This window comes from Bison bison, unplaced genomic scaffold (assembly GCF_000754665.1).
Source record: "Bison bison bison isolate TAMUID 2011002044 unplaced genomic scaffold, Bison_UMD1.0 scf7180017864305, whole genome shotgun sequence".
In the NCBI taxonomy this organism is placed as follows: domain Eukaryota; kingdom Metazoa; phylum Chordata; class Mammalia; order Artiodactyla; family Bovidae; genus Bison; species Bison bison.
In genome coordinates this window covers 2259876-2271553 of record NW_011494877.1, presented here as the reverse complement: position 1 = coordinate 2271553, position 11678 = coordinate 2259876, and the positions used below count along the sequence as shown (strand labels likewise).

At 50.4% G+C, this 11678-nt stretch overlaps 1 protein-coding gene across 1 annotated transcript in view; it reads left to right on the top strand.

The window, feature by feature from the left end:
* Positions 1-11678, top strand: part of FAM78B (family with sequence similarity 78, member B) — a 93838-nt gene that overhangs the window by 3380 nt on the left and 78780 nt on the right. The window lies entirely within an intron of this gene.

The following is an 11678-nucleotide window of genomic DNA, read 5'->3' as shown; positions in this document are numbered from 1 at the left end:
TTTCTTTCTCATTTGGCCCTGATGAACCTGCTCCTGCAGCCCTGCCAAGACTGCTGCAAGGCTTCATCCTTCAGGGAGGAAGAACCACTGGATTTTCTCAATCAACCCATCAATAAACAAATGTTTATTTTACCAACTGCCTCTGATGTACCAGTTCCAGCAAAGAAAACAAAGGAATAAGCAGGCAGCTTCAGTGTTCCTCAGTGCAGGAGATAAGTAGGGGCACAGGCAGAAAAGGCCAGTGCTCCCAAGTAATATAGGAGAAATGCCAGAGAAAGGGACCAGGCCAGGTATTCTCGATATGTAAAGACTCAAGCTGGATGCAAGGGACTGGTGAGATTCAGCCAGGCAAGGAGGAGGGGCTAGTTCTAAAGGGCAAAACCAGCAAATACATGGAGTAGGCAAATATAAGGGGGCGCACAGAGGCAGTAGAGGAGCTTTCAAGGTGAAGAACAGTGGGCGATAAGGTCAGAAAGGGTCTGCTGGGAAGGCCTGGAAGAGTAGATCTGGAAAAGGGAAGCTTGAGATCAGATCTTCTTAACCAAAGGAGTATGAGGAAGCGCTTCATACCCTTTCAGTGCCTCTTGGGCATACAGGAGCTTTTCAGTAGAGACTTAAGACCTTTATGATAGAACAGGGTTTGTTTTATTTTCTAATTTATTGATATAGTTGACTTACAGTGTTGTGCCAATTTCTGCTGTACAGTGGAGTGATTCAGCCTACATATGGACAGGGAGGCCTGGCATGCTGTGATTCATGGGGTCACAAAGAGTTGGACACGACTGAGCGACTGATCTGATCTGATCTGTTATTTGGGGGGGCTCAGCCCATAAAGAATCCACCAGCAATGTGGGAGACTGGGTTCAATCCCTGGGTTGGGAAGATCCCCTGGAGCTGGGCATGGCAACCCACCCCTGTATTCTTGTCTAGAGAATCCCATGGACAGAGGAGACTGGCAGGCTACAGCCCATGGGGTCACAAAGAGTCAGACATGACTTGGAGGACTAAGCACAAGTACATATATGTGTACACACACACACACACACACACATTCTTTTCTGTTACGGTTTATCACAGGATAGAGCACAGTTCCTGTACAGCACGGTAGGCCCTTGTTGTTTATCTGTTGTATGTGTGATAGTTTGCATCTGCTAATCTCAGACTCCCAATCCATCCCTCCCCCCACCCCATGATGGAAGTTTTGAATGCTAGAGTACAATACCCAAGAGTAAGGAGTGGGGTTCATGTGCCAAAGATGCAGGCAAAGCTGAGGTCAGGGGGAGAGCCGGCAGCGGCTGAAGGCCCTTCCCGCTCCCTCCGCACCTAGGTGTGGTGTCTTCTAGAGCTGTAAGGGTCAGCTGTGGTCAGCTTAGGGCTGACAGTGTAGGGCTTGGAGAGCCTTGGCCTGGGTGCAGCTTGAGGAGCTGGGAGCTTACGCCTCACCTTCGGGAGACAGCTCCTGCCTGTCTCTCTCCTCCTCCCGCAGAGCCAACATTACTGAGGGTTTGACTATCCCCACCCACCTCTGTTACCGTTTCAGTTTATTCCAAGCTGGTTTCTCTCAGTTCCAAATTTGCGCTTGCTCAGCTCGTCTGGGCTTTCCATATTTCCAGACCCAGCGGACACTTACCTTTTCATCAATATTCCGCATGACAGCTTTCCTGTGTCTTGAGTCACTTCCATCATTTAGCCCTCCTGCTGTTTTTCTGGCTGTTCCTCTATCTGACCTCAAAGTGCAGTTCACTGGGACACTTCTCATTCTGTACTGGATGGATAGTTATTTCATCCATCCCAAGGGCACCAGATGGCCTCTGGGACAGAGTCACCTGCAGTACAGGCGTATGTGTCTACACAGTGTCCACTTGGCTGGCTGGAAGAAATCTCAAGCTCAGCGTATCCAAACCTGTGCTCTCGATCTCCGCTATAGCTCCCACCCAAAAGCTGCACCTCTGCCATTCTTTCCCATCTTAGTAACACCTTCAGTCCCTGGGTCGCTTCAGCTGAAAATCCGTTTGTCACTGTAGATATTTCCCCCGACATTCATTCCATTATCAAATCCTGCTGATCCCATCCCGCAGATAACTAATCCAGCCACCACTTTCTATGCCCACCTCTTCCAGTGTAGGACATGTCACCATCCCCTATCACTTGCTCCGACAGAGGATTTCTGACCAAACTTGCCACTTCTGTTCTTGCCCTCCCCCATATGTTCCAGCCTATCCCCCATATGATAGTCAAGTGACATTTTAGAAATGTAAATACTGTTGCTTTCTTGCTTAAACCCTTTAATGGCTTCCCTTTACAATCCCAGGATGAAATTTGCAAATCTCTTCCCACTCTGAATGTCTGTTCTTAAGCCTCTTCAACCTTTTTTCATTTCTTCAGAGAAACTAGCTTCATCCTGATTCAGAACTTCTCCATGTGCTGCTCTCTGTCTGAAATGCTCTACACACCTACCCTTTTCTAGCAAATTCCTACTCCTCATTCAGGTCTCAGCCGTTACCTCAGAGAGGCAACCCTGAGTTCATAGTTTATATTAGGGTTGTCCTGTTCTCTTGAATAACACACTACTCTTTTAGTTGTTACCGTTAATAAGCCAGTATTTATATGTTTATGTAACTTCTGATTTATCTACAAGACTGTAAGCCCCATTAAAGCAGGTATTATATACATTTTATTTCTCTGTGAATAGTGCTTGGCCCATAACAGGTGTTAAACATTTGATCAAAATAAAGGAGCCCTTTTTCTAACCTCAAATAGTCTGTATCCCTTTCAAAAAATCACGTCTCTCTGGAAAATTAGCCTTTCATGTAAAACCTAGTGCTAATTCCACAAATCTCTCCAACTCCCGACACTCCAGCAGTCGCTTGACACACGAGCAGTTGAACTCCACCGTGCTTCTGTGTCATTTTGAGCTGCATCGTCCCGTGAGATTCCCTGCTCCTCAACCCAGGGCACATGTATGCCGCTCCCCCTGTTTCCCTGCGGTCTTCTGCACACCAGGAGTGGGGTTCAGTAAACACTGAGGCCTGCCTGTCACGTTGCCTGCTGCAGAGTGGCATTCAGCTGAATGCCATGTCCCATGCCCAAGGAGCTGGGACATGGAAGCCGTGTCCTAGCACAGCTCCACCTGCACCATCAACTCATGGCCTGAACTCCGGGACTTCTGGAGGTGATGGTCCTAGCCAGGCCGAGTAGGGCGATTGCCCCCCTTGTTCAGGGCAGCACGCGCAGCATGGCTTTGAGCGTGGCCCTCACTGGTCATCGAGATGCCTCCTTCAGGCACTTTGCTCTTGCGTCCCAGGAGCCAGATGAGCGTGAGGTGCAGTGTCCCACCAGGCCCAGTGCCCCTCAGCAGCTGGCGGCCACGTTCTCAGTCTCCCTGTGGAGACCAGAACCGACACCCCTCCCCCATTCCCATGACGCCCCCAGTCAGAGGCCTTATTATCTGGAAGTAGTGAAGGCGGATCCTCACCAGAAACGATGGGGACCCCTGTCCCAGAGCATCAGATGGGAAAGCAGGATGCAATTCCCTTATTAAAGTCCTGAGTGCCCTTGAAAGGGAGGCAGCCTAACCCTTTGCCTCTAATCTTCTCCATCTCGGCAAAAGAGGAGCAGCAGCAGATTAGCTGGTCTTATCAGGAAGCATTAATCTCACTGGAGATAAAGCACAACTCTGGAGTTGGAGGGGGTTAGAGGAACAGACAAGGAAACATGATTCAGAAAAAGAAGGGGAGCAGTACGTGGGAGTTAAAAACAAAATATGGCTTGTGTAGCATGGGATGCTGAAACACAGCTGCGCTGGGTGGAGAAAGCAGGACAGGTGAGCTGGGAGGTGCGGGACTGCAGGGTGTCAGCGACCTTCCCCATGACAGCAGCGGCAGATACTGTTTGTGGGGTGAGGTCTGCACATGCTTCATGATCCAGGTTAAAGGAGGCTGCCAGTTGAGTCAGGAAATGCAGAATCTAGTGTAAGATGCAAGATCCCAAACATCCCCTTCCCTCTGATTTGTGGAGTGCTGCGATCTTGTCTCATCCTCCCTATTATGACCCTGGGAGCTAGATGCTCTGATTATATCTGTTGAGAAAACTAAGGCTCAGGGAGTCAGAGGACTTGCCTGAGATCATGCATCTAGTTGGTGGCTGAGCTGAATCTTTGTGAGAGGGTAGGGCCAGGAGGGTGAGATACCAGGTCCATCCATTGCTGAGCTCATTCCCTGGGAGCAGGGGGACACCTCCTCACCTCTCAGGGACCCAAGCTGGCCAGGACTGCAGGTTTTAGTCCTGTGCTGTCTCCTCCAGGATCTTCCCTTGGGCTCACATGTCAGCCCAAATGGGCAGCCCTGGACCCCAGACCCCTCAGTTATTGTACTTGTGAGCCCTTTCATCCCTCAAACTCTCCACACAATTGCTGTTTGGACAGATGATTAAGAGGAAAAAAGAGGACCCCCTTCTGGTAGTGGGAAGGACCCCTGGCTCTACCCTCACTCATCGGACTTTCCGCTGGCTCCTAGGAATTCTTATACTATTATTGCAAGGTTCACTCAGGCCTAGCTGTGTGGACTGTGTGCGCTGTGTTAGCTGTGTGGACCCCACTCCCTCAGCAGCTCTGACACAAGCCAGTTGGAACTGTCCACTGTGCCAGTTGAGGGTATACCAGCTCTCTTTCCAGCACAGGGATTTGAGTCAGAAGACCTTGGATTTGATTCTGAGCCATATGACCTTTGGCAAATTCCGTAACAATCAATCTAGTGTCTAGTTCGCATTCATGTAAATAGACAGCAAAAAGTCCTGTGCTGTCTACTTGGCTGGGGGTCAGGAATCAAGTGAGATGAAAACCGTGAAAGTGCTCTCCAGACTGGTGTATTGTGCACGTGTTTTTTTGTTTTGTTTTTTTATAGCGCATGACTCTTGTTGGGCTTCCCACGTGGCTCAGCAGTAAAAAATCTACCTGCCAATGCAGGAGATGTGGGGTCAATCCCTGGGTTGGAAAGATCCTCTGGAGAAGGAAAGGGCAACCCACTCCAGTATTCTTGCCTGGAGAATTCCATAGGTGGAGGAGCCTGGTGGGCTCCAGTCCATGGGTTCACAAAGAGTCAGACATGACAGAGCAACTAAACAGCAACATGGCTGTTGTTACTAGAAGGTGACTCTGGATCAGCCTCAAGGACAGGGAGGTTGTGGCTTCCCGCACAGAGAGAAGCATTCACACTCTGGGGAAGGGTCCCTCGTGCATCAGCCACACTCCCCCAAGTGCCACTCAGAGTCAGAGGGGAGGAGAAAGGCTCACTTTATACTTCAGATCCAGGGCTGTTTTTCATTCATACTCAGAGGAAGGGGGTAGCTGCTACCTTTTGTCCCACCCAGAGGTTGCCCTCCCAGATCTGCTCTGAGCTGTGGACTCTGGGCAGCAGCCAGGACCCTGCCTCTCCCAGTCCTTGGCGCCATGCCTGCATCTCAGCCAGGTCCTCATGGGGACTGCCAGCCCTGCCCCCAGACCCCCTGATGTCAGTGTCAGTTAGGCCCCAGATGAGAAGTCAGGGACTTGGGGCTGGAGTGATACTGTGCTGTCCCTTTTCAGGAAGGTCTGGAGTTTCCAGCCTGAGTGGGCAATGAGACCCACACCTGAAATAATTTGTGTCCAAAACTATTTCTAATACATTCTTCCTGATACATCTTATAGTAGATCTTTAACTTATACTTTCATGAATTTGTCCCTTTAGAAGGCAACCTCACGTAATCCTGAAATCATGAGACCTATGTAGGACAGCCATTTTTCCTATTTTAGATAAGCAAGCTGATTAAATAACTAATGTACTCAAGGTCACTCACTGTGGCAGGCACTGGTAGAATCAGGGCTGCCTCATGCCCTCCTGTGCCAAGTGCATGGTCTGTGCCAACCCTGTACAAGAGGTGGGGATGAGAGAGGTCATCCCCGGGGTTGTGTACATGGAGCCCCAGGGGCAGTCGGTGCACAGGCATTTTGGAGGGCATCATTTATGGTCTCTGAAGATAAGAGTGGGCAGATAGGAACATCCAAATGTGTTCCAAAAAGGCAAACAGAAATTTTCAGGCTGTCCAATTAAGCAAAATAAATAAGGCCGTGTGTCACCTGACGGCGCCTCGGTGGGGTTACTGTGACAAGCCTGTCTCAAAAAGCCTCTGGCTGACTGACTCTCTGGAGACCTGACCTTTCCAAGCTGGCGTGTGGGCTATGTCAGGCCAGGGTGCCTAGAGGCTGTCAGAAGTCTGGCTAATGGGAAGCAATAAATCGGCATCCTCAGTCAGCAAGCTCAGCAGCATCCTGAAGGGACAGGCAGGCCAGGGAGGTCACGGTTTGTGGGCACGAGTGGTGACAGGGACAGCCTTTGGCAAGGCTGGAAACTGCCAGAAACAGGCAAAGGAAATGTTCCTTTGCCCTGGGCATGGGTAAGGGGAGTGAGTCAGGATCTGGCATGTGTCGGGAGGGAAGGATGAAGAATGAGAAGTGGCTTTCTCCCTCCTCCTCCTCCCAAGAACCACCAGCTGAGCCTCCATTCCAAAATGGCAAATGACAGTCTTCACACCAAAGCCTGGGCAACTGGCTTCAAGACCAGGCTTTAACTGACTCGAATATCTGAGGCTCTTTCAAATTTCCATAAATAAACTTCACTGTTTTTTGTTTGTTTGTTTGTTTTTGTTTTTTGAGGAAGGATAAGAGATTTGTGCTAAAGAACTAAACCCAAATTCCTGTTGAAGATGTCTTCCTGACCCTTGGAGCCAGGGAGCTTGTCTTCCTGGGACACATGTACACTTTAAGAAATGGGCAGGCATTAGGCTATTGTCTGTCTCCCACGAGGCTGTAAACAACGTATTCAACTTAATGATGATCACAGCCACCGTTTATTGAAGACTTCGCCGGTGCTAGATACTTCGTATGCTCTGAGAGCCAGGTACCATACTATCCCCACATTAGAGATGACAAAACCAAGGCCCAGAGAGAGTGGGTAACTTCCCTAGCATTAACCAGCTCACAAGCAACAGAGCTAGGATCGGAACCCAGAATTCCAGTGACTCCTTACGATGTTTCACTGCTGCATTAAGGCCAAATGGTAGAGTGAATGGATGAACACATGGGTGAGCAGAGAGCGTTCAATATAATGCCTTGAGTGCTTGCCTTTGTCCTTGCTGTGGAGACTCAGGGAACAAAGCGTTTAAATCACTTTGGAAGCAGCCAGTCTTGTCGCCTCCCAGCTGGTTTGCTCAGCTGGTCCAGGCATGTTAATGAGATCAGGGTCTTGGGGTCAGACCCAGGGGACCCTCCCAGCACCCAGGTCAGCACTCTCTGCCCTTCCAGCTGCCTCACACAAGACTGCTTCCAGGTACCAGTCATAGCAGACTCTAGGTTACAGGGCAGAGGCACAGCCGGGAAAATGCGAGTCAACAGAGTCACCCTTGACTTGGGGGTGTTAGGGCCATGTGAGAAATCGTGTAGCCCAGCCGCTCACGTTACAGACGGGGACAGTGAGCCCCAGAGAGGTGCACTGACACAGCGAGTGAGTGCTGGAGCCGGGAAGAGACCGGGTCTCTCTGACTCCACAGCCAACGTTCTTCACCACCAGGCTGCACTGGGCCTGACGGGGAGCAGGTAGCTCACTCCATGAGTCAAGGCTGGTGCACCCCGGTCTGTAATGCAGTCATCAGGGGTCAGCGCCACCTATTTCTCGTTTGTTGAGGGTCCGAGTCTGTGGGCCGCCCAAGGGAGGCCAAAGCACAGCCCTTCTGCACAGAGAGGAAGTCAGATGGGCCCTGGGGAACAGCTACCCAGGTGCCAGGAGCACAGAGACCAGCCTCTTCCCAGTGTCCATAGGCAGTGATTAGCAAACCAGAAAGGAGAGGGGCTCCCCGGAGACGCCCGGCACAGATGGCAGGAAACGGGAGGGCTTGGCAGCCAGGGGAGGAGGCATGCATGGAAAAATTGAAAATTGAGATTCGGCCTGGATGCCCAACAACCCAGAATCCATTTCCTCTGCCCCTCAATGCTCCCCATCCCCAGCCCAGGTGCCGAGGCCATCCCCGGGCCCCTGGTCCCCTGCCCACAGGCAGCAGGGTAGCTCCAGGGCCCCTGGCAGCTCCAGAAGAAATGAGATCCAAGTGATGTCAGAGATGGCAGATTGTGAGGGGGCCAGGGCCCTCCCCTGACAGCAGGGCTCAGCTGGGTGGCCCCTGTGGAGCGGGAGCAGATGGGGAGTCTGAAAGGGAGATCCTGGAAGCCTGGAGACTGTTTCTATTGTGGCTTTTAGTTGGGTTTTCTCCTTTTTTTTTTTTTTTTTTTTTTGTGAACTCAATACAGTTTAGCATCGGGTTCTGATCCAGTTTTGCTGTGTCTGCTTACTCTAAAGGAGGTGAGGGCGGGGAGGAGCAGGAGCGAGCAAGCTGGGCTACAGCACAGTTTGCTTTGTCCTTGTTGGGATCTGAGGGATGGATTAGAGGAAGAGGGAGCTGAGTTTGTGCCTCCAAGCAGCCTGTCACCTCTGCCTATCTGGCTGAATCCAAGATCTTTGCACCACTCCAGGCTGCCTCTCCTGAGGAAGATGCTAGAAATTCAGCATGATGTCAGGGAGTCTGCTTTCTCTACACATGGTCCCATTCCAGCGTTAGCCCTCCCTTTCAAAACCTGTACTAGTGACCTACCTCTGGCATTCTCTAGAGGCCTCCGTGGAGGAGGAGGCACCTTTAGGTCTCCTGTCTAATCAGCCTATATTTGGGAAGGCTTTGCCTGCCTTTATCCCTGTCCAACACTTGTGCTGTCTCCGTGTCCATCTCAGTATCTCCCTGCTTGCCCTCTGACCCTGTTTCTGGTCAGGCGCTCTTTCAAGCTGTTGGGCTTTAGCCAGATGCCTGCTCCCAGGCGCCCTGTCTCCTGGCCCTCCTTGTCAGGCTTACTCTGTCCCTCTGATGGGGAGACACAAGTGCAGAGGGAGCTGCTGCCAGAGAAGTCCACACACGCCTCTGTCCTTGGACCCTCCAAGCCTGTCCTGAACTTCCACCTTCGTCTCTTGAGTGAGCATGATCTCTGTAAAGAAAACTGCTTGTGCCTTAAATGGGCAACTAAACTAGTGTTCTGGAGGTCTGATGAGGCAGCCGGAAGAGCTAGAACCAGAGCACCAGAGACAGCCTCAGAGCAGGTGGGGGCAGGGATGAGGAGATCAGTGTGACAAGCCTTCAGGCCTAGGCAGCACACAGTCTGGAGCAGGGAGAGGGAGCATAAAAGGAGGTTCAGAACCTGCTTTACAGCCCTTGGCTTCCCAGCAGCCATCAGAAAGGCCTGGGTGTCCAGAGCAGACCCTCAGACAGAGAGGACAAGTGGCAGGGATAGATGGAGTCCCGGGGAACCATGGGCAGCCTCATTCCTGCCCAGCATGCCGAGATAAGCTCTGGACGCTTTGTCTTCCCAGGTGTGAACGTGGGGGGGACTGGCCCATCCTTGTTTGGACCCCACCCCACCGCACAGCCGATGCCACAGAACAACCTCCCGCAGAGGCTTCCCTGCAGAAAAGCCCCCGCAGGAAACTTTCTCCACATGGGTAGTCGAGCTGAGAGGCTTCTGAGATGGAAGGGAGGACCGGAGCCGGGAACTCCAAAGTGGTCTCTCTGCAGCCAAGGCAAACATCCTCCTGCCCGAGCCAGTGCCGGCTCCTCTCAGATGTCTCTGGAAGAGTTCATCTTTTCAGGACCTAAATCCCACCGGGAACCTAGACCATCTGGCTACTAGTGGGGTTGCTAAATCACTGTTGAAAAGACTTTCAGAAATGGACCTGATGCATAATTAGATGGAGAGTTGGACCCAGAGCAAGGCTGACAGAGAGGGGTCTTGCAGATGTAGTGCCAAGGGCCCCTCTCTCCTGCAGAAACCCCAGGCCTCACCGCCGAATGGAAGGAGAGAATTTGTCCGCATGAGAAGAAGTTTTCATGGAAACTGTCAACCTTAGGATCTGTGCCCAGTTACCTTTCCACCAAGTGGCCAATGGTCTTTCACCAAATAGTGGCGTGGATCCCACATTAAGGCTGAGACATAGGTACAGCCCTCATGGAGGATTGTTTGTATCTACTTGGAATTGAAGATGGTTTCCTCTCCACTCACAGAGGCCATAGTTTCTGCAGTCTGTATCAATGCCTTCAGACTTTGGATTGAGGAGTCACAGGCCAGGTACCCCTACCATCGGACAAACCGCTATTGAGCCGAGAAGAGTGGGGGTGCTTCTGGATGAGAACACAGGCATGTTTGTGTGGTTATTCTGAGAAAGAAATCCCCTACTTGGATGCCAAGAGGTTTTTTTCAAGATTTACCCTCAGCATCTGGTGCCTCCTGAAACGTCTGGTTGTCAGAATTGGTATCTAGAGTTACATGCCAGTGTCTGCGTCCACGAGAAGGAAAAGCACCTTGGAGTGTTGTCATGCCATCTTGAAAGAACAAAGACATTGAAAAAGTATTCTCCTAGAAATATCTCTGGTTAAATGGAAGCAGAGTAGCCAGAGAGAAAGAAGTGGGTGGGATGGTCAGGCTGTTTTCACTGGGACAGGTCAAGGGCTAAGTATATATCAACAGTTCAAGAGCACAGACCAGTTTACAAGGTAGCAACGAACTCCTGAACTGTTTCAAGTCTACATGCAGTTGTTTCCAGTCTCAAGTGTTCATTTTCTTCAGATGCATCCCTGTTTGTCAACAGTGGGATATTTACATGACCCAGGATAGAACTGAGGTGGGTCTCCCTGACAGAAATCACTTTTCATAGGAGCTCAAAATTCCAGTACCAGGCCACTCCATTTAACTTCTAAACATTCCCAACGGGCTTCTATGTATGCTTAAAATGAATGTATTTTTACTATTTCTTATGTCCATAAGCTCAAGCTTGTTAGCTGTGTTACGGAAATGTTCTATATTCTTGCCAAGTTTTATCTGCTCAGTCTATCAATGATTGAGAAAGTCTGTTGAAATTTCTCTCTCGCTTGTGTATTCATGACTCTTCCTGCAGGGCTGTCCACTGTCGTTTTATACATTTTGAGCCTGAGCTTGTTTACCTGTTTGATTTTCAGTTTCCTCTTCATTGCTGACTCCAGGGGATTTGTTTTGCAACCTGAACTGTGGATTCAGTAATAAATTTGTAACGGAGGGTTTTTCAAGATATTTAGTTTACCACAATTATGATTTGCGTACTAGATTCTTCTGTTCCTCAACTATAGACAGAGCTTTTAGTGGCTACTTTTTCCAGTTTGAAGGGATGCCTTTCAAAGCAAGCTGCCTATCTAGGAAAGGTGCTAAGGTGCTTTGATAAAAAGAGCTGAAGTTTCTTAGCACTGACATTGAGGGTGAAGAGAGGAGCTAAGGCACTGTAAGGATCTTGGGCCCACAGCTCAGGACAAGAGTGTCCAACAAGACCCCTGCTCTGTACTGGGCATGAATGACAGGTGCAAACCACTGCCTCAGTGGACCCAGCGCCTCTGCAATGTGGTAAGCGACTGCTGAATGATAACTGCATTTGCCAACCATTTGTACACAATTCAGGGCCCCGAGATAGCCTTGGCAGGACAGAATGTTCTGCTGGAGAAGAAGCTGCTTTCCTAAGAAACCTCAAGTCCCCACTCAAACACAGGCATCCTCAGTGACTCTCTGTAGTGGCAGAGACATGAGTTGGCTC